The sequence below is a fragment of the Callorhinchus milii genome, unplaced genomic scaffold, assembly GCF_018977255.1.
Source record: "Callorhinchus milii isolate IMCB2004 unplaced genomic scaffold, IMCB_Cmil_1.0 Scaffold3, whole genome shotgun sequence".
NCBI lineage: Eukaryota > Metazoa > Chordata > Chondrichthyes > Chimaeriformes > Callorhinchidae > Callorhinchus > Callorhinchus milii.
In genome coordinates this window covers 74181829-74203128 of record NW_024704744.1, presented here as the reverse complement: position 1 = coordinate 74203128, position 21300 = coordinate 74181829, and the positions used below count along the sequence as shown (strand labels likewise).

The window sequence follows — 21300 nt, the reverse complement described above, 5'->3', positions numbered from 1 at the left end:
ACATAACTATCTTTTACTTGACGATCCCATCTATTTTACACAGACTTACTCATTAAGAGACCAAACATTGTTGGAAATGGTTTTACCGCTTCCTGAATGACAGTGAGCAGCTGAGCAATACCGACCAAGAAGGTCTCAGCAGGATCGGTCTTAGCTGGGGCAAGAGTGGAGTGTTACAATTCCCCCTCTCCCTCCCCCCCCCCCCCCCCCCCCCGCACTGGGTTTGGGAATCGAATTCAGGGTTCTTGCTCTTGGTCAGTATCCAAATTCTCCCTCCGCACGTGTGGCTGTCTGGTGTGGACTGGATCAAAATTTGCTTTAGTGCCCCCTATATGGCCGAATGGCCCGATGATGCTGAGGAATTTGGACAAGGTACCAGAGAGTGTGTTTGGAACCTTATCATAATGGAAGAAAAACAAAAACAGAATTGAGCACCTCCAGGAAAGGAACAGACTAGAGACAAAGTTTAGTGATAGAAATAGAAGATTTCCTTTGATAGCTCAATTAAAAGAGTCAATGGCTGGAGTGAAATGGCACCAGTCTAGACCTGATGTTAGCTGTGGGAGGCTGTAGCATTGCTGCATTCAGTGGCACTGTCCAGGCAAAAGAGTGGACATTGAATGAGGACAGAATAGCACTCTTTCTGTGATTGCTCTGCAGCCTAGTAGCCTCCTGGCCATTGCTGTCAATGGGAGAATGATTACTTGAGTGTGGTAAAGGAGGTCTGCCATCATCCCTGGTAGAATCCTTCAGAATGAGACATGTCTTCAGTTGAGGAGAATAATGGAAAAAGACTTCTGTCGCCAGCCTAAGGAATGTAAATCCTGCTTAAGGTATCATGAATGAATGCTGCTGTGGGCTTGTACTATGGAAGTGGCTTGAAATATAGAAGTAGCTTGTTGTTGTTTGAGGGATACTTCCACACTTCCTATCAAAATATAGTTGTGCACACCTGCTTCAGATTTACACACATATCCCTTACCAAGTGCACTAAGCCTTTTTGTGATTGTTGTACCTGTGGTTTAACTGCAACGTTATTAAATGTGTGCACTTGGACTTTATAGATTATTGCAGCCATTCCTTGTACTGCGAGCAAATCTACGATTTTTCCTCTTAAATCAATGTTGCTCTTAGTTTTGTTTCTAACATAGTTTGGAGAAAGGTTTGGTTTTAGCTGTATAAAAATCAGACTGTTATTCTTCGCAGGGTCTGTACAACAGCCTGTGCAAAATGTGGTTTGTAAGACAATAATAGCGTGTAGTCCCACTGTTAGGAAACCAGTGTGCATTTCCAATATACAGGTATTTGTGAATATAGACAGTTTGTTTTTAGCACTTCATTAAATGTGTTTGTGGTGGTTTATTTAGAATAAGTCAGGATGCACTTTTTGTACTTTGTGTGCTGGGTTCTCACTCGCTGCTTGTACAAAGCAACTTAATTTAATTTATTAATATTTCTGTACTGTGATCTTGAGCACATTGTAACAGGTTTTAGTCTATCGACGAGAAAACTGTTGATTGAAGGAACTGGTTGCTTCACAGAAGTCCAGTTTAAGTTGCTTCTGAAGAGATCAGCTCTCAAATACCATCAACTGAGAAATCATGAAAGCTGTATTCTAAATGGAAAAATGCTACTTTTGTAGATACTGTACTTGAATCTTGTCATTTCCTTTGGCAAAGTATAATAAAACCGATACTTATTTCTCACTATGATTGTGGATTTCTTGATAGCCTATTCAGCCAAAAATGTATCGTCATTTCTCTTTTTTTTCTAATTCTCTTAGTCAGGGCATTACGAACTGTTGCACAATGTAGCTGTGCAGGATGGGAACAATACTAGATACTTGGAGCTATACTAATCAGCAGCTCTGTCAAACTTTGATCTTTTAAAGTAAATTACTTATGTCTTTCTTCCTATCTTCCTATTTTCTTTGTACTCTCCCTGTATCATCTGCTGCAGCCCTGGATTTCCAGTGGGAATGGAATAGCATGGAAATGCCTCTCACTGAGCTTTTTAGAGATGGGTGAGAACAGCCCGGATGGACGGACTCTCAGGCCATCCCTAACGCCTCTTTGCAGTCTGACCTGATTTGGTGCTTACCATGGCAGCATAGCTCCGAGTCAATATTTACCAAATGGGGAACATCAGCTATGAACCTGTGTCCTACAACTCAAAACTACATGGATATACCATCCCCTAAGTTCCTTTTGTTTAAACCAAAAGACACGATAGCTGTATCCCTGCATAGAGACTAGCTCTGGCTCTATTGCATTGTGTGCAAATTGAGTACCCATTAGATTGATTATCACTTGAGGAGAGAGATCACTGCCTAGATTTAGATAGCACTCTTCTTTGGAGCTGAAACTTGAGTGCTTTGTACATATAATTAGTTCTTTCTGAAAGTCCTTTTTGCTCTTGGTCTGGTTCAATTTGCCAACTAATCCATAACTTGGATGTCACACATATTGCAGTTCCAAACTGTGGCCAGAAGCCATTTCAAATCAACGGCAACTGGATATTTGCCGAGGTTTTTTGTCAGCAACTAGGTTGCTCTTTTGGGAACTGTGTATATGTGTCGCAGTGACTAACATTCATCTTCAGTCTGTTTCAGGTTCCTGACTAATGGCTAGTAAAGGCATAGTAAAGGATACCTGAAGCTGGATTCTGTGAAAGATCCATTTCACAGGATCTGTTACCCAAAGTGTATTAGCTATTTTGGTGATAGAGGAAACAATACAAGAAATGCAGCTGCAAGGAGAACATTGTGTAAGCTGAGGTTGGACCACCGGAAACCATGATGTCAACAGGAGCTGAGGAATCCACTGACTCAGACATAGCTCAACAATCTGCTAAAGCTGCCCCCCTCCGCTCTTTTATTCCTCAGCTCGTGGCATAGCATCCACTGGGTGACAAGATATTAAATACATTCAATCCCGATAATAATAATAATAATAATCCTTGCATTTGATATAGCGTTTTTCACATCGGGAGGATGTCCCAAAGCGCTTCACAGAACACACTGTAAAGTGAATTGACTTTATATTTTTTGTGGGCGAACGCGGCAGCCAATTGCGCACAGCAATGTCCCACAAACAGTCGTAGATTGAAAATGACCAATTTATTATTGTTTTTTGTTTTGGAGGGATTATTATTAGGCGTGTGGAGTAAGGAAACTTGCCCAAGGTTTCACCCTGCCTGGAATTGAACTCAGGTCTCTCACTTGCAAAGCGAGTGCTCTAACCACTGAGCTACAGGACTCCACAAATGGGCTTTGACGATTGCATTTCAGCTTGGAGCACACGTGACCAATAATTGCTGGACTGAGATTGGTCAAACTCGTTCCACATGGGAGCTTAACAGGCACCAGAAAAGACTTTCATCCAAACAGCTGGGTTAGATACGAAGCCCAGTGTCTAACCCCCTGCCATACCCATTCACAAGCCAACTGTAGGTTGAAAGCATGTGTCAAATAACAAATTTGTCAAGCACTGGGGAAATGGGTTATTTACCCTGTGGACATCCCCATGCAATGTCTACCTAAGGACTACTTCCAAACTGGGGATTCATGGTGAAAATCATTAATAATGTTGTGGAATGGAGAGAGTGACCCACCATAATCTGTTGCAATCACTCTATGTATGATTGCTGTTTACCAATAAAATGCAAGGATTATTATTATTATTATTTCATCCAAAAATCCCCCAGATATAATTGGTCATTCATTTTGTGGATTACTGGGGAAAAATGCTGTTAACACATTAGTTTCCAGTTCTCCTAAAAATACCCGGTCTCTACACTACACAACTGAACTTAGGCCAATTATAGTATTCTTACTGTTGCTCCATCTGTGACCAGCTCATTCAACACAAACTGGGACATTGCAGAATTGTATGCCTTGGTTTGTCACCATTTCCCGTGACACATTTTGAGATGTTACCCCAACGTGATAAGACTCTCTATCAAATGCAGGGAATGAATAATGTATTCATTATTATTTGCTGTGTGGAAAACAAAAACTATTTCATTCCCTGATGGTAAAGCTGCTGCCCAGAATCAAACTGAGAGATTACAATTCTGGACCTTATGCCAGATTCAGTCTCCAATCTGGGTTGAATTATTGGTCACAGCTAAGGCAGCGGGAAGAAAGCTGTACAATAATTGCCTGAAATTCACCTGGGCTAGGAAGGTGGAAAATCAGCCTGGGTTTCTGCTCCTTGTCAGTAGCCTACTGCTGTAAAGTGTATGTGTGTTCTAACAGATAGAGACAGCATCTTGCTTGATAATTTGATTCCTTCTCCAGGCCAATAGCCTGCTGACATAGTCACTGGTGAGGATCACACATGACAAATGGGCACTTGGACAATGCACTGAAGGACAGCTGGTGCCAATAAAACTGTATTCCAGCAGAAGCTAGCACTATCTCCAAAGCAGGGGTAAAGGATGGAATGGGGAGGAAACAAATACTTTTATTTATAGTCATTTCTAGTTGATAAGTTTGTTATTTTATATACCTCTGTTTCAGGCACTACTACAGTATAAATGTTGGGAGTTTTAGGAAACTAGATTTTCCCACTTAAAAGGGACTTGAATTAGCTGATAAGCAAAAGAACTCAATCACCATGAATCCAGTCCTTGTGTATATTACAAAGTTTGCCCGTGACTGATGGCATTTAGCTAAAACCCTCTCTTGCCAGCCTTTTACTCACAGTTAGCCTTTCTCGCTGTGCATGTTTAAGATAATGAAAGAACTGTCAGTCTAAACATAATGACACTTTGGGGATTATTGTACTGGCAAAAAGGCCAGTTCTATAGAAGTGCTTTTGACCACAGGCAGATTTACTGGCTCTTCTTATAGTTCTCTGGGGTTCCTGAAGTCCAACTCAACCAGACACTGAGGTGTGAACACATCACATTCATTTTAATGTCTCTGATTTTTGCTTTTAGTTTTATTTCTGTGCAGTTCTACCTTTGTGAGACAACTGTGCTGGAAATACACCGGTCCTTAAACTGTAAACAATTGGAGCTCAAGAGAGCAATAAGCACCAGACAGCAGAGATCTAGTAATGTTTCATGGTTTTCAATGGAAGAATGTCAAGTAGATGTCATGTGGGAGAATATCTGGGGGAATGAGAGAACCTTAGCCATACATTCAATATTTTCTTGGATTCAATAAATCTTTCTAGAATGTGCTGGACTTCTCCCACATCAGATTACTATAGACAGAGAGGAAGTTCTGAAAAGATTGACGGGCTCAAAATTGATAAGTCACCAGGACCATATGGGTTTCACCCAAGGTTGCTGTGGGAGATACGGGTTCAAATAGCGGAGGCTTTGGCCATTATATTTCAATCTTCATTGGATACAGGAGTGGTGCCAAGAGACTGGAGAGTGGCTGATGTTACCCCCTCTACAAAAAGGGGCAGAAAGACAAACTCGGAAATTACAGGCCAGTCAGCCTAACTTCGGTAATAGGAAAACTACTGGAGACCATAATCCAGTTCAGAATAAATCTCTACTTCGAGGAACATGAGGTAATTAGAGACAGCCAACATGGATTTGTTAAAGGCAAATCTTGCCTAACAAATCTAATAGAATTTTTTGAAGAGGTGACTGCGAGGGTTGATGAGGGAAATGCGGTGGACGTTATTTACATGGATTTCAAAAAGGCTTTTGACACAGTACCGCATGAGAGAGTAATACAAACATTAGAGGCCCACGGTATTAAGGGGACAGTGGCAGTTTGGATTAAGAACTGGCTGAGTGACAGAAAGCAGAGGGTGGTGGTTAATGGGTGTTTCTCGAAATGGAAGGAGGTGTGCAGCGGTGTCCCCCAGGAATCGGTATTGGGACCACTGCTCTTTCTAATATATATTAATGATCTGGACTTGGGCATAGAGAGCACTATTTCCAAGTTTGCAGATGATACAAAGTTAGGTAGGGTAGTAAATAGTGAGGAGGACTGTAACCAACTGCAAGCAGACACACACAGAATGGTGGAATGGGCTGACATGTGGCAGATGGATTTCAATGTGGATAAGTGTGAGGTGATACACTTAGGTAGGAAAAATGATAGGAGGCAATATAGACTTGGTAGCTCAATCTTAAGGGGGTGAACGTACAGAGAGATCTGGGTGTTCAAGTAAGCGAATCATTAAAGGTAGCGGGGCAGGTAGATAAGGCAGTAAAAAAGGCATTTGGTGTACTGAGCTTTATTAGTAGGGACAGAGTATAAGAGCAGGGAGGTTATGGTTAATCTATATAAAACATTGGTTAAGCCTCAGCTGGAGTACTGCGTCCAGTTCTGGGCACCTTACTTCAGGAAGGACGTTAAGGCACTGGAAAGGGTGCAGAGGAGATTCACGAGAATGATACCAGGAATGGGGAACCTTAGCTATGAGGACAGGCTGGAGAAGTTAGGACTTTTCCCATTAGAGCAGAGAAGGTTACGCGGGGACCTGATAGAGATCTTCAAGATCATGAAAGGTTTCGACAGGCTAGACAAGGAAAAGCTGTTTCCCCTGGTAGGTGTGTCTGTGACCCGTGGTCACAGTCTTAAGATATCTACCAAAAGAAGCAGAGGGGAGGTTAGAAGAAATTTTTTCACTCAGCGAGTTGTTCGAATTTGGAATGATCTGCCTGAAAGGGTAGTGAAGTCCGATTCAATAACAGCTTTTAAGAGAGAACTGGATAGGTATCTGGGGAAGATGGGTTTGCAGGGTTATGGGGAGAAAGCTGGTGATTAGGGTTAGTGAAAGTGACTTGCTCTGTCAAAGAGCCGGCACAGACTCGATGGGCCGAATGGCCTCCTTCTGTGCCGTAACATTCTATGAATCTATGAGTCACCCAATGCCCTTCTAATCACTACAGCCATGAAGTTATATACAGTTGGACTTCTGGCTCATGAATCGGAGCTTTCAGTTATGAGTTAGCACAGTTCTGGTTCTGGTTGAACCAATGTCCTTCTGATCTGCAGTCAAATGCCTCAATCCCAAGCACAATGCCTTACCTGTGCTGAGTTATTATTTGGGACATTGTAAGTGACCACAATACCACTTGGCTGGTGCTTCTCCTTCCTGATCATATTCCTTTTCCCTCTCCCCACACCACCAGTCAAAGTAGTACATCATCATCAACAACAAATTAGATTTGTATAGCGCCTTTCACATCAGGAGGACGTCCCAAAGCGCTGGTCAAGAGGACATGCCCCTCCTGATCCTTCCCTTGTGACTCATGTGGATGTTGGGTGAGAATTGGATTGGACTCCATTGTACATTCAGTCACAGCCTGTTTTCACTCACTATTCAATACCCATTGCTACAGCTTTAATAATAATAATTAGCCTTAAATTTGATTTTGGGCCTTATCATGTCTTCGAGACGTCTCAAAGAATATACCGTAAATAGAATTGGCTGTATATTTTGTGGGTGAAAATATACAGTCTTTAGCTTTAGTATATGGTTTCACTAACAATGCCTTAAATAGTATCACCCTGCTACTGATGAAATGGTTGCAGCAGATCATTAATACTGTGACATAGCCAGACTTCTTAGGTTAACCTAGTACTTTTTAAACATAGCTGTCCCAGCCATCCCGCTGGCTCCTGGTTCCCTGTAAAACAAAGGAATCCAAATAAACAATCCTTCAGTCTACAATTAATAGCTGTAGTTTATTCTTATTATGATTAGCTGCTCTGGTACCAGACTGTACAAGGGCTTTCAAAGCTTGCTGGATGGTTACTTGCTACTTTAACAACAACATGAATCATTCACTACTAATGGCTCCTTGTTCTCTGTCATTCAAACCGTACTACTCAGCATTTCTCAGGAACATTGCTGGCACATTTGCAACAACACAAAAACAAAATATTTGACACAGATCAACTGGTAAATAATTTCAGATCTGGAAATTTTACTGAAGTCACTTATTTTTGTTAAAAGTGTTTTGTTAAATGAGTTTTACGATGATTTTGCATTATAATAATCTTGCATAACAATCTTGATAACAATAAAAACACTCATCCTTGCATTTGATATTGCACCTTTCACATTGGTAGGATATCTTAAAGCACTTTCGGAATTTACTGTAAAGTATGCTGACTATTTTGTAGGTGCACTCGGTAGCCAATTCATGCACAGCAATATCCTACAAATATCCGTAAAGTGAATGAACAATTTTACCTGGAGGATTGTTAGCCAAGGCATGACAGTGAATTGACTCGAAATTCTTCACAGGTAATTATTCTCAAGTGTAGTGACTGTGTATTTATAGGTAAACAATGCAATCGATTTTGCACACCACAAGGTCTCCCGAAGCAGTCATGATAGGAATTAATCAGGAGAATTGTTGGCCAGGATACCAGGAGAGACTCCCTTCTCTGTTCCAATAGTGTCACGGGACCTTTAAATGATTACATGAAGAACAGGCACATTGGATCTAAATCTGAACTCTCATCCAAAGGATGGAACATCCAACAATTTACATTTCCCCAGTACCACTCCTGTTACCAAGATTGACCAATACAATTACAATAACAGTACAATTTACACACATATATAGCGCCTTTCATATCAGGAGGATGATCTCTTGAGCGCATTAAAACAGCTGTAACTCAGAAGTGACTCAATGATGGTTCACCATATTTTGTTTTTGTGCATTTTGCATTCTCACTCTGGAAGATATCATCAGATGAGCTGGCTTCTTATGCTTTGGAGAACAGCAATTCATCACAGAGGCAGCAGCAAATCGAACCAAAAAGGGTTCAGATAGCATTCACCACCAGGAAATTCTCATTCTTTTCATTGTAGTTTAGTTGTCAACAGCACAACTGCCATTCCCAACAAACTCATAATGAAGAAGCAGTGTTTTAGTGAAATGAACTGACTTCATGTCACAAATCAAGAGTGAAGGGTAATTTATAAGTATATGGGGTGAAATTCTCCAATAGATTCCGGAGTGGAAATTCTATTTTTACAACTTCAACACAAGATCCATTGGGGAGGGAAGAACAGACTATCTTTAGTAGCCCTGCACAAGATATTTGTGGCTTAGGCATTTTGAGTGAATTCTGGACATTAATTAATTAAACCTTGCTAAAGCTGACCCTAATAATGGTTGTTATTTTAAAGAGCACAACAGTCATCAGCTAGTAGTCACGTCCTGACAAGGGAGAGATAATATGATGTGTGTACTAGCTGTCGCTGGTACACAGGAGGAGATGGAGTGAGAGGCAATTAATATCCATTTGTTGTGGTTTTCTTGGACTCCCTAAAGTTTATTGTCTCCCTAGGATAGTCAGATTTTGACCAATGTTGCTTTTGTCTAACAAAGCCAGAGTAACTCTGAGTGTCACTCATGTGGCAGTGTTAACATGTGAGTAAATAGCCACAGATATTTCAGTTAAAAATCCCAATGTTTTCATTCCTAGTAAATCAGGAATTTATGGCATCATCACAAACATGATGCGATTCTAGAAGCATCAGATACTTCAGACTCTTGCTCTCTCTTTTGAAATATATTTTTCCCAATTGAATAGGACTGGAGCTGTGCCTGAACCTGACCTTTATTCCTGGGCTTTGCAGTTCCTCTATTTTATTAAATCACAAGAAAGCTATAGATAGTATAAATAAATACTTTGTGGTGTCCTTCTTAAAATTGCCTTTTATGCTCTTGAGTTGCTCTTTGTGTCTTGCTGTTTTGGAGTATCTGAAAGTTATTTTCTTTATCCCCTTTAGTATGTTGTATCTCTAGATCCTCTCTGAGATATTTCTTCAAAACTAGAAAATCCTAGCTTTTCTACTTCTTCATAGTTTATCCTGCTAACAGTAGAGATCAGCCTTGTTCTCTTCTAAGCCAGTGCTCTTACGTTGTGCTGACCAAAGATTATTGCAATGGAATGCGCACCCTCTCCTTGGAGAGAAGCATCCTGTTTACATAAATCCGGAAAGTATTAGGCGCAAGTTAGCAAGAGCCAAGGCTTGGGGACCCCACAGTATGCGTTGGGGGTACTGCTGGTGGTCTAAGCAGCTAAAACCGCATTGCTTGCCATTGATATTGCTGTCCGGCAAGCTTTCCCACTGCTTGTCCAGCTAGGACCACCCTACCCATTAAGGTTGTGGTTTGCAGGATTCACAGGAGCTGAATGGGATGACTCCCTGCTCCCAGTGACTGGTCCGCCCTTTCAGGTCCTGCCGATGAGCCAGGCTGGGCTGGGCTGTGCTGTCATCAGCAGTGCCCTGGAAATACTGTGGACCTGCAGTATTCCAGGGCATAGAATAGCTGCAGGACTGGACCAACAAGACCACCACAGAGGGATCGATTCCCACATTCCATTGTCAGGCATGTCAGCTTGAAGCCAGTTCAACTCCGAGGAGAGCACGATTAATGGGATCAATCAAGGTCAATTGCAGTGTCCCAGCTGCTGCTAATGCAGATCAGATAATTTGTGATAAACCAGAGAGCTTGTGGTTTGTAACGTTTGTTGCTGCACCAATATTTTTTTTAGACATTAATAAATCCACTGCGTTTGAAATATTTCTGTGTTCTTAAGTAGATCAGTTACTTCAGTTTTTAAAGCATGTTGGCCATTACATTTCCTTCCTAATGATTGGAAAGTGCCAAGGATAAATAAATAAGATTTCTGTGTCCTGCTGAGTTTCTGAGGCTGTCCCACCAAATCACATTTGGTTGCAATTTGTGCAAGTAACTTGTCCCTTTGGAGAATAAAGTTTTGTTCGCAAAAAAATAGTTTTTTTTCTTGATGTCTGCTATCAATTAGGTTGTTAATTTGTGTCACATAACAATTTCCTTTATGCTGTAATTTCTCATTAAATCCTTTGTGTCACAAAATGAAATTCATATTGTTATTTAAAGTATTTAAGTTATACTTTTAAATTTGGAATAGCATCTTTGACCCCCTTCCCCCTTAGAATATGAGTTAGATAATATATAATAACCACCCTCTACTTAAAAAAATATAACTCTAGTTCATTCAATTAAAATTTGCCCCGTTATAATTCTTGTAGTAATTGTTTTACAGTGTTGTAGGATAGCAATTAGTGTTTAATTACACATGGAGCCTGTTAGGAATTACTGGAAGTGCTGGATTACTGTCAGAGATTACACTTCACATTGTAAACAAGCAGTAATATTACTTCCCGAACGATCTAGGTGCAGGCAATTTCAAACAAATTGGCTTAAGGTATCCTGTAGAGGTGACCAAGATACTTAATAGGATGGAGAAAGTACATCTGAAATACTTTCAGATACACAAGCCAGCAGTGGTTCAAAGTTGTGAAGGGAATTTCAGGACAAATATTAGGAAGTATTTTTTTTAAACACAGAGGCTAAGCAACAATTGGAACTGGTTACTAAGAAGTGCAGCAGTTGTTAGACTAATTTAAGTAACAGCTTGATTCTGCAATGAGAAGTTGATAGTGCCTTGGGACATCCTCCTGACTTGAAAGGCTCTATACAAATGTAATTTTGTTGTTGTTATTGTTGATAGGGTTGGTATCCTGAAAGGTTGAGATCAAATTGGCCAAGGACGTCGGAACCTTCTGGCCTTTCTGTACAAAAATATACAGTCAATTCACTTTACGATGTATTCTGTGAAGCGTTTTGAAACATCTCGAAGATGTGATAAGGAGCTATATCAAATGCAAGAATTATTATTATTTTGTTTTGCAACTGCCACTGCCTCACCCCTCAGGCTGCCGAAACCCTCACCCACACATTTGTCACATCAAGGCTCGATTATGGAAATTCCCTCCTCATCGGCCTTCCCAACGCTTCCCTTCACAAGCTGCAGATCATCTAAAACTCTGCAGCTTGTGTAATTTTGCGTACCAGGTTCCGTGACCCCATCACTCCCACCCTCGCCCGACTCCACTGGCTCCCCATCCCCCAGAGGATCGAATTCAAGATCCTCGTCCTCATTTTCAAGGATATCCATGGCCTTGTCTCCTCCTACCTTTCTGACCTGCTGACTCCCTACCAACCTGCCCTCTCCCTCCGTTAAGCGGGCTCCGGCCTGCTCCATGACTCCCGCCCTACCATCGGTGGCCGGGCTTTCAGCCTCTCTGCCCCCACACTCTGGAACTCCATCCCATGGCTCTTTCACCTCGCTTCCTCCCTTGCCTTCTTCAAGGCCAGACTCAAGACCCTCCTCTTCGATCGTGCCTTCAGTCACCTTCCCATTTCTCTGCCTTCCCTCATCCTTCCCCCACCTCTCCCCCATGCTCGGGTCCTGAACCTTGACTGTTTAGCGCCCTGGGACATCCTCCCGACATGATTTTGTTGTTGTTGTTGCGAGAATGAACACCTATGTAAATTAACCCAGCTTCATGTCATCATTTGGTGCAGGAACTTTATCCAGGCAGTCAATAGGCACAACTTAAAGAAAGCTGTTTTAAATTTAGGTTGTGCTGCATTAAACTGAATGTGACCCTTGCTGAGCGTGTAAGTTACTCTTTGGACTAGGAATGCTGAGAATGAGAAAAGTATAGTAGTTTGCATGTCAAAACATTGCTGTGCTCCAACCAACATCTGTTTCTGCTTACAATGAACAGCTGACAAGAAAAAAATGTATGTTAATCCACTTCAAAGCCAGCTTGTTGTCAAGTCTATAACATGCACGATAAATCTTGACGTTTACATATGTTTGCTGAGCTACTGTAGTCTAAAAATGACTTGTGTTCCTCACTTCATTATGCATTAGAAATTATATCTAATTTAAAATCGTTGAGTAATATAGATGAAGATAAGACTAATCTACATGATTTAACAACATGGAGTTGTGCCCAAACTGAATGTGGGTTACATTTTTTAATAAAAATAGTTATAATCCTTGCATTTGTTATTTGTACCTTCAAATCAGAAGGATATCTCAAAACACATCACAGGATTTACTGTAATGTGTAGTGACTGTGTATTCGTTTTTTGGAATGTCCCACAAACAGCAAAGAAGTGAATGACCAATTTTATCTGGGGGTTGTTGGCCAGGACATCAGGAGAAACTCCCTTCTCTTTTCCAGTAGAGCCATGGGATCTTAAACATCCACCTGAACAATCAGAAAATTGTGTTGATCAAATTGCTGCGAGATGAATGCTGTTCAGGTTCAAACAACCAATGTCAGTATCAACTAATCCCTAGTCAACCATAGATGTAGATTAAAGTACACTCAACTTTATTCCAAATATTTTGCATCAGGCCCAACCAGCCCCAAGAGTAACCCAACTGCATCCGATGTGATATTTTCCAAATCCCACACCACCCATGTGGTCTCTCTGAACAAGATTGATGGCAAATTAAGGCCAGTTTTATGCTGTGAGCCCAAACACACTGGAACTAGGTTTGAGAGACTGCACAATGTCAATTGGCATAGGTGCGTAACGGGCAACAGGCAAAGGAAACTTTCAATCCATTAATCTGGGCTGGATTTAAAGTGAAATCCCTGGTGAAAGACCAGTGCAGTTACTTTATAATAATAATAATAATCCTTGCATTTGATATAGCGCTTTTCACGTTGGGAGGACGTCCCAAAGCGTTTGACAGAACACACTGTAAAGTGAATTGACTGTATATTTGTGGGCGAATGCAGCAGCCAATTGCGCACATCAATGTCCCACAAACAGTCGTAGATTGAAAATGACCAATTTATTATTGTTTTTGATTTTGGAGGGATTATTATTAGGCGCGTGGAGTAAGGAAACTTGCCCAAGGTTTCGCCCTGCCTGGAATTGAACTCAGGTCTCTCGCTTGCAAAGAGACGTCACATGATGGTTTCAGGGTTGATATGTTAGTCTTGTATAATATGTGGTGCACTTTAAGTTTTCCTTTGAAGTTTGAGATGAGAGATTTCAGTGGTGGTAAACGGAGCAATTGGGATTTGCATTATATGATTATTATTATAGCAGCCACTATCACCCTCACATTGAAGAAACCTTCCCTTCACCCATCACAGCGATCCAGCTACAAGCCCATCTCCCTTTTCTGTCTAAGGTCCTTGAGAAACGACTGCACACTCAACCTCACTTAGCCAGTCAGGAACCTGGGTGTCTTGTTTGACCCTGAACTGTCCTTTCTCCCCACATCCGCGCCATGACTGGCACTGCCTACCACCACCTCTGCAACATTGTCAGACTCCGCCACTGCCTCACCCCTCAGGCTGACGAAACCCTTATCCATGCATTCATCACATCAAGGCTCGATTATGGAAACTCCCTCCTCATCAGCATTCCCAACTCATCCAAAACTCTGCAGCTCGTGTACTCTTGCGCACCAGGCTCCATGACCCCATCACTCCCCCCTCACCAGACTCCACTGGCTCCCCATCCCTCAGAGGATCGAATTCAAAATCCTTGTCCTCACTTTCAAGGCCATCCATGACCTTGCACCCTCCTACCTTTCTGACCTTGCACCCTCCTACCTTTCTGACTCCCTACCAACCTGCCTGCTCCCTCAATTCAGCGGGCTCTGGCCTGGTCCATGTCTCCCGCCCTATCCGCCCTACCATCAGTGGCCGGGGTTTCAGCCTCTCTGCCCCTACACCCTGGAACTCCTTCGCTCCTTCGCCTCGCTTCCACCCTTGCCTCCTTCAAGGCTGGTTTCAAGACCCTCCTCTTCGATTGTGCCTTTGGTCACCCTTCCACCTCTCTGCCTTCCCTCACCCCTATGCCACCCTCTTCCCCACTCCCCTGCTTGGGTCCTGACCCCTGACTGTCCAGCACTTTGGGACGTCCTCCTCGATGTGAAAGGCGCTCTATAAATGTTGTATTATTGGAGTGGTGTGAGTGGATAGTGAAGAGTTGTACTGCTCTGTTCTCTGGATGACAACTCTTTGAATAAGGAAGTTCAAATAGTACCTCAAAAAGAAGGCGTCCAATATTTAACTTCAGTTTCTTTCTTTGGGTTGTATTAACACCGAGAGAAAACGATGATCTTTCAAAGAAGAACAATACAATTGAACTGGACTTCCTCTCCTCCCCCATCCCTCCACCCTCACACCCCTCCCCAATTTTTAACAAGAAAGTTGCCTGCATCGTCTTTCCCACTTTCAGACTCAGGTCCAGCTCACATACATTTTGTGGACCGAAACTTTAATGCAGTTTTAGCTTTTAACATTTATTTAAGATTGTGCAGAATTGTGGAAAACTCTTCAAGTTCACTCTTAATTTGGAAGACAGCTTCTGCTGTTCTTAAACTTAATCTCAATATTAGCTATGGCTTGATTAGGCTATATTGCACTGGGAGACCAATGGACCAAATCTAATTGAAAACAAGGATCATTAAGCCAGTAAAAAAGGGGCATATTTTGAGGATTAGATCCAGAAGGAAAATAAGAGAAGTTAGAACACTACCCTATGAATCTGGGCTGGAATCAAACCAGATGGAAGAGCTGAAAAATACACAACACCCATTTCAGATAGAGTGTTTCTATTGATCTCTTTGTTCCCAAACTTTATTACAGGATGTATGATGTCTACCTGTCATTTATCACAATATTGTAGAATAATTGCATTTCCTGCTTTCATTTTTCTTATTCTTCTAAGACCAGTCATTATCTGCTATAACCAACACGGGTGGAGTGTTGCAAACTCAGATTTTTAACATCACAGTGCCTGAGAGACTCGTGTATTTCTAATGAGCAAAGATAATGGTTTTACTTATGTTGCCTCTTTGTTCATTCCTTTCTCAAATAGACTTTGAGCTCCTGTAAAGGGTCACATGAACATTACATTCGTTTACACAAAAAATCCAAGTTTTCTGATAAACTCCCATTTTTAAACCAATGCATTGAAAATTTTAAAACCTCAGCAATAGTACTAGATCAAAGTTGAAAAATAAGCAGATCAGCACAAGAAGCCTGTAAAATGATCATTGTGTTTTCATATATGTTGCACGATAAATCTTAGGGATGGGGAGAGGAGACAGAGACTTACAGTTCCATAATGCAGAACTGGTAATACATTTCAAATAATGTTTGATGTAAGCCATTGTAGTTTCAAGAAAGTTCAAGCAAAGTGCACCACTCTGTCTTTTCTCTACTTTCCCTCCTCAACTTTCTCCAGCACATCCTGCAAACTGAGCTATTGGTGCACCTGCCTCGCTACTTTTACGATTTATTTTCTCCATCATGTGTTTGTTATATTCTCTTATCCTTATCTGATCCCTGGCCAAGAAAGCAGATAGATAGACTTATTGGTGCTTATTCTATGTTGATTGTCACCACTGGGAAGAACACATGGGACTGTTCCATGGTAATTAAGCCACCAAATCACTCTTCCCTATCTTTGTGGCTGCTTCTTCTGTCTGCAACTTCCCAATAGCAGCATAATTGTGTGGAATCAATCTACATCCTACTACTCCATGGCTCAGTGGTCTTCACCATATTCAGCTGGCATATTGCCTGCTTGGAAACATACCCACACTAACTAAAGCTATAGTTGCCTAGTGCTTTACACTTATTACCCCCACTTCCCCCCATTATCCTGGTCAGGCTCCACTGTTCCACCTAACCCATTAACTTTAAAATCATTGCCCTAACTTTGAATTACCTTTATGTTCCTTAACTACGTGTGCCATCTCATCCAGCTCTCTTCTGCCTGTACCTTTGTTCACGTGTCACTCATTCCATCCTAACATTGGTCGCCAGCCCTTCAACCTCTATATCCTCAATCTTTGCAACTCACTCCCAAAATGACCTTCTGACCCCCCACCAATCTGCCTGCTCCCTCCGTTCAGTGGGCGCCGGCTTGCTTCACATCCCCTGCCTCGCCCGCCCCAACATTGATGGGCGGGCCTTCTGCCACCCTTTGGAACTCCAGCCCGCAGTCCCTCCGCCTCGCGCCCTCCCTTGCTTCCTTCAAGACTCATCTCAAGACCCTCCTCTTCGACCGTGCTTTCGATCACCCTGGTTTCCCCCTTCCTGCCCTCCACTCTCCCCGATCGCGACCCCCAGCTCGGGTTCGAAACTCTGACTGTCCAATGCCTTGGGACGTCTTCCCAATGTGAAAGGCTCTACACAAATGTAATTATGTTATTGTTGTGGTAAACGTGCAGTTCCAGGAAGTGTCACCAGATGTCAGTCAACAGAAAAAGCCTTGCTGAACAACATTGCACATATTTACAAATTTGATTATTGTGTTAACTGCGACTATTAGTTTGCAAATTGCGGATGTCGCAATCAAAGCAACAAATCTGTTTTTCAACTGTTGTATCTTAGATTCAATGCAGTAGTACTCCTGCTACTTCTTTGGATGTGATTGTTCAGCTCAACAGAAACTGGAGTAGCGCTGTCAACATTACTGCACGTCGACTGGTCTTGTTAGGAGTGGTTGGAGTAGATAAAAGTTTTATGTGTGGAAGGGCCTTGTTTAAACACATTCACTCTTCATTTAATGGTAATCTTCCATTTGCCTGCACTGTCCTCCCGTAGAACCATATCAATTTACAGCACAGAAGAAACTATTCGGCCCATCATGTCTGCGCTGGCTCTTTTATGAGCAATCCTTTCAGTCCCATTTACCTGCCTTTCCCCATACCCCATGAGTTCCGACGAAATGTTATCGACCTGAAACGTTAACCCACTTTCCGCTTTCCACAGATGCTGCCCGACCTGCTGAGTGTCCCCAGCGACTTCTATTTTTATTTCCCCATACTCCTGTAGTTTACTTACTAAGCTATTTTGTCTAATTTCCTTTTGAAAGCTAATAAGGATTCTGCCTCAACAATTGCTCCCAGCAGGGCATTCCGTACCTTAACCGTTCTTTGTGCGTGCGTAAAAAAAGAACATTTCTTCTAATCTCCCCGTTTGCTAATTATTTTAAATTGATGCCCTCTCGTCGCTGACTCACCTACCAGACCACGCAAACAATAAATACTCACAACAAGCAAAAGCAAAAGCAAAATGCTAAAAGTTCCTTGTTCCAACTGAATAAATGGAATATTTGTTTGAAGAGTCCCTGATCTGTTGGGAGCATTGGGGCTCCACGAAGAGCATGAGACTGGCAATGCTCTCAGGCATTTCATGCTGAAAGGCATGAGATAGCAAAAACATTGTTGTTTCCCCCTTCTCACTGAGAGATCTGCAAGAAAATATTCAGCTTTGCCCCATGTTTGCCAAAAATCAATGTTTAAACAAAGTTTAAACTTTGTCCTCCTCCTCCTCCTACACACACACACACACCCCACCCACCCCCACTGCTCCTCTCCCTCACACCATGTGAAAAGTTTGACCAAAGTTCACTTTTTGTTTCTCTAAACTTTTGTGATTGTTGTTTGGGGGAGAAATAGAAAAGAGAAATAGAGAAAGAGAGAGAGAGAGTGGAAGTGGCGCTTGCGCAGTGCGGGCGCCTTGGTTGCAAGGCTGGAGTCTCAGGTCGTGGGGAGAGGGAGAGGGGGAGAGGGAGAGAGAGCTCTGAGCATCTGTCAACGTGAACAGACTGGAAACAGTAGAATAAAAGCACAACAAGTCGGCTTCGAGACGACTCCAGCTTCCATTTGCCAGGTATCTTATTCTAAGCAATTGCCCCCCACCCCCTCCCCACCACCCCCTCCCCTCCCTCCCCCCTCCCTCCCCTCCACCCCCTCCCCTCCCTCCCTCCCTCCCTCACCACCCCCTCCCCTCCCTCCCTCCCTCCCTCCCTCCCTCACCACCCCCTCCCACCACCCCCTCCCCTGCCTCCCTCCCTCCCTCACCACCCCTCCCCACCACCCCCTCCCCTCCCTCCCTCACTACCCCCTCCCCTCCACCCCCTCCCTGCCTCCCTCCCTCCCTCACCACCCCCTCCCCACCCTCCCCACCACCCCCTCCCCTCCCTCCCTCACCACCCCCTCCCCACCCTCCCCACCACCCCCTCCCTCCCTCCCCCCCTCCCTCACCATCACCCCCTCCCCTCCCTCCCTCCCTCCCCACCACCCCCTCCCCTCCACCCCCTCCCCTCCCTCTCCCTGACCAAATACAGAGAGCCCGCAGTTTTCTGGGGGGGATATCCTGCGCCTTTGTCTGCAGTGCCTTTTGTTTTCAGTTGGTGAATGAGCAGCGGCTTCACTGCTCAGGAATGAGCTGCCCCTCTGGACTTCACTTGCTGTTTCTCTCTCTCTCTCTCCCCTCTCTCCCCTCTCTCTTGTAATAGGTGGGTACTGTTTATGAGCTGCTTTTTTGGATGGGGTAGTGGGGGGTTAGGATGTAAGTCGGTTTGGGAGGTGTATGTGTAAGGAGCCTGAGCCACTTGTGTGTGTGTGTGTGTGTATATGTATGTAGATGTTTGGGTATATGTGATGGGAGATGGATTGGCATTTTTTTTTTGCAGCTGAGAGCCTCAAAGCATGTCTGTGAGGGGAGGGGTGGGGGGGGGGGGGGGGGGAATTATGTAATCTTTTTGGAAAGCCTTACAATGGATGCTGTATGTGTGAAGAACATGCATCAATACAAGTTTGGTAACGTGCTAATGTTGTGGCTGTCTTGCCAATGACTGTACCACAATTGTACAACAGCGCATGTATTCCCCGCACCAGCAGAGGACATTACATTATCACTGCGCTCACACATTCCTACAAAAGGGGCACTTGCCCGAAGAGCTGCGTTCTGTATTAAGAGAAACAATTATCATTCAGTCCGGTTGATAAAGGTGACCTTAGAAACATGCATAATGTTGCATTGCGCACAGTGAACTGATTGAAGAAGTTAGTCGACAGACTAGATGTTTGTGCATTTATGGTGGTATGAATGTATGAAATGGTCAACTTGTGACCTGGTGAACAATGGGAAGGATAAATCTTTGTGGTTTATTTAAATGTGGTTACGCTTTCACGGTTAATAACTTCGTAAGTCTTCGTATTTCCTTAATCCCATTCGTGCCATCATCAAACGCGCACTCTTGTGTGGCAGCAATGATGAGTTTCAACGACTCTCAATGCCACTATTCTCTGTAGAGATGCTTCAGCTGTATTATAGTGCCACGGGAAACAGTAAATCTTCTGGAGTTGCTTTGGGATTTGTGGCTCTTTCCTACCGGCAACAACTTTTATTACTTTTAAAACAAGTAGGTTTCCTTGTGTAGAAATTAGAATCCAAGAAAGAAACAAAGGTTTGTCTTTAACTGGAAAGCAGACAAAGGCTGTGTGATCCCAGCTGTCTGACAGCATAGGAACTGGACTGCAGACAACAGCCTTTGAACTGCTGTGGGTATGAACTGAAATCGCTTCATTTATTGGCCATTACACAGTTACTTTTGACCTACATAAGTATCTATTACATTTGTATAATGCTGAGTAAGAACAAGACGGGGATCAGGGATCCTTTTAAAGATTAATGCATGAAACATTTAGAGAAAACATGTGGTCTTCTGAGATTCCCAGTAAGCGTCTGATTACATTTAAACTCCATAAACATTATCTTTGATTTGTTGTGTGGTGAAAGATGAGAATTGCTGCACAGGATATAATTGAGTGTAGACTATGTATGATTATAGTGTGGGAATATGTAGAGCATTCTGGCTGTGCTTCCTTTGTGCATAGATAAACAATTATTGTAACCTTGGGCTGAAATTATAACTGTGATAAGACTGTATATACCCTCCCAAAAAATTATTATTTCCTGCTAACAACAACATGAATAAGAACCAGAACTATAACATTGTCCATTGTTGTTACAAAGTACAAGGCTGCAACCTCAGCAAATCCGTGGTATTTTAGGATTAAGATTGAGTTAATTCAATGCAAAAATGTTTGTGGTTTAGTATTAGAGATTGAACTCGGAAAGTGCAGAATCCACATTGATTTGGGTTTTCACTCTTGTTAATATAGTGTTTTTTGCAGCCACTTACTGTTGCTTGGGTACGGTTCCACAGAGCACTAGCCGCCCTCTCCCAAGTGACCATTCTTCATGTGGGAGTCTAAACAGTGACTGTCAGCAGGCTGGCTGGCTGTTCCATTCTGGAGGAAGAAGCAGGAATATTGTCATTTACATTTAATTATACACAAAGTAAAAACTAAATGAATGACCACGTAACACCATTCACTACACTTGTGTTCAGGTAAAAGATAGTTAACCCCTGCTTTAAAGAGGGATTTCTCCTCATCTAAATTCATTTGGATTTCAGATTGATTGCTTCTTGTCTAGTTGTTTGTGGAACATTTAGACAAGAAGCAATCAATCTGAATTCCAAATGCCTGGGAGGGGGTGCACTTGCCTTGGAGGGGGTGCAGCGTAGATTTACTAGGTTAGTACCAGGGATGAAGGGGATGAGTTACGAGGATAGGCTGACCAATTTGGGCCTATATTCTCTAGAATGTAGAAG

At 42.7% G+C, this 21300-nt stretch overlaps 1 protein-coding gene across 4 annotated transcripts in view; it reads left to right on the top strand.

Moving 5' to 3' along the window:
- Positions 1-18203: 18203 nt before the first annotated feature.
- The window catches only part of LOC103181680 (ras and Rab interactor 2), a 68747-nt gene continuing 65650 nt past the window's right edge, over positions 18204-21300 (top strand). For 3 of the 4 annotated variants that reach the window (XM_042332864.1, XM_042332862.1, XM_042332863.1), the window contains exon 1: positions 18205-18506. The gene's annotated coding sequence lies outside the window, so the exon portion shown is untranslated. Of the gene's footprint in view, positions 18507-21300 lie in introns of all 4 variants that reach the window. The other variant, XM_042332865.1, reaches the window with a different exon arrangement.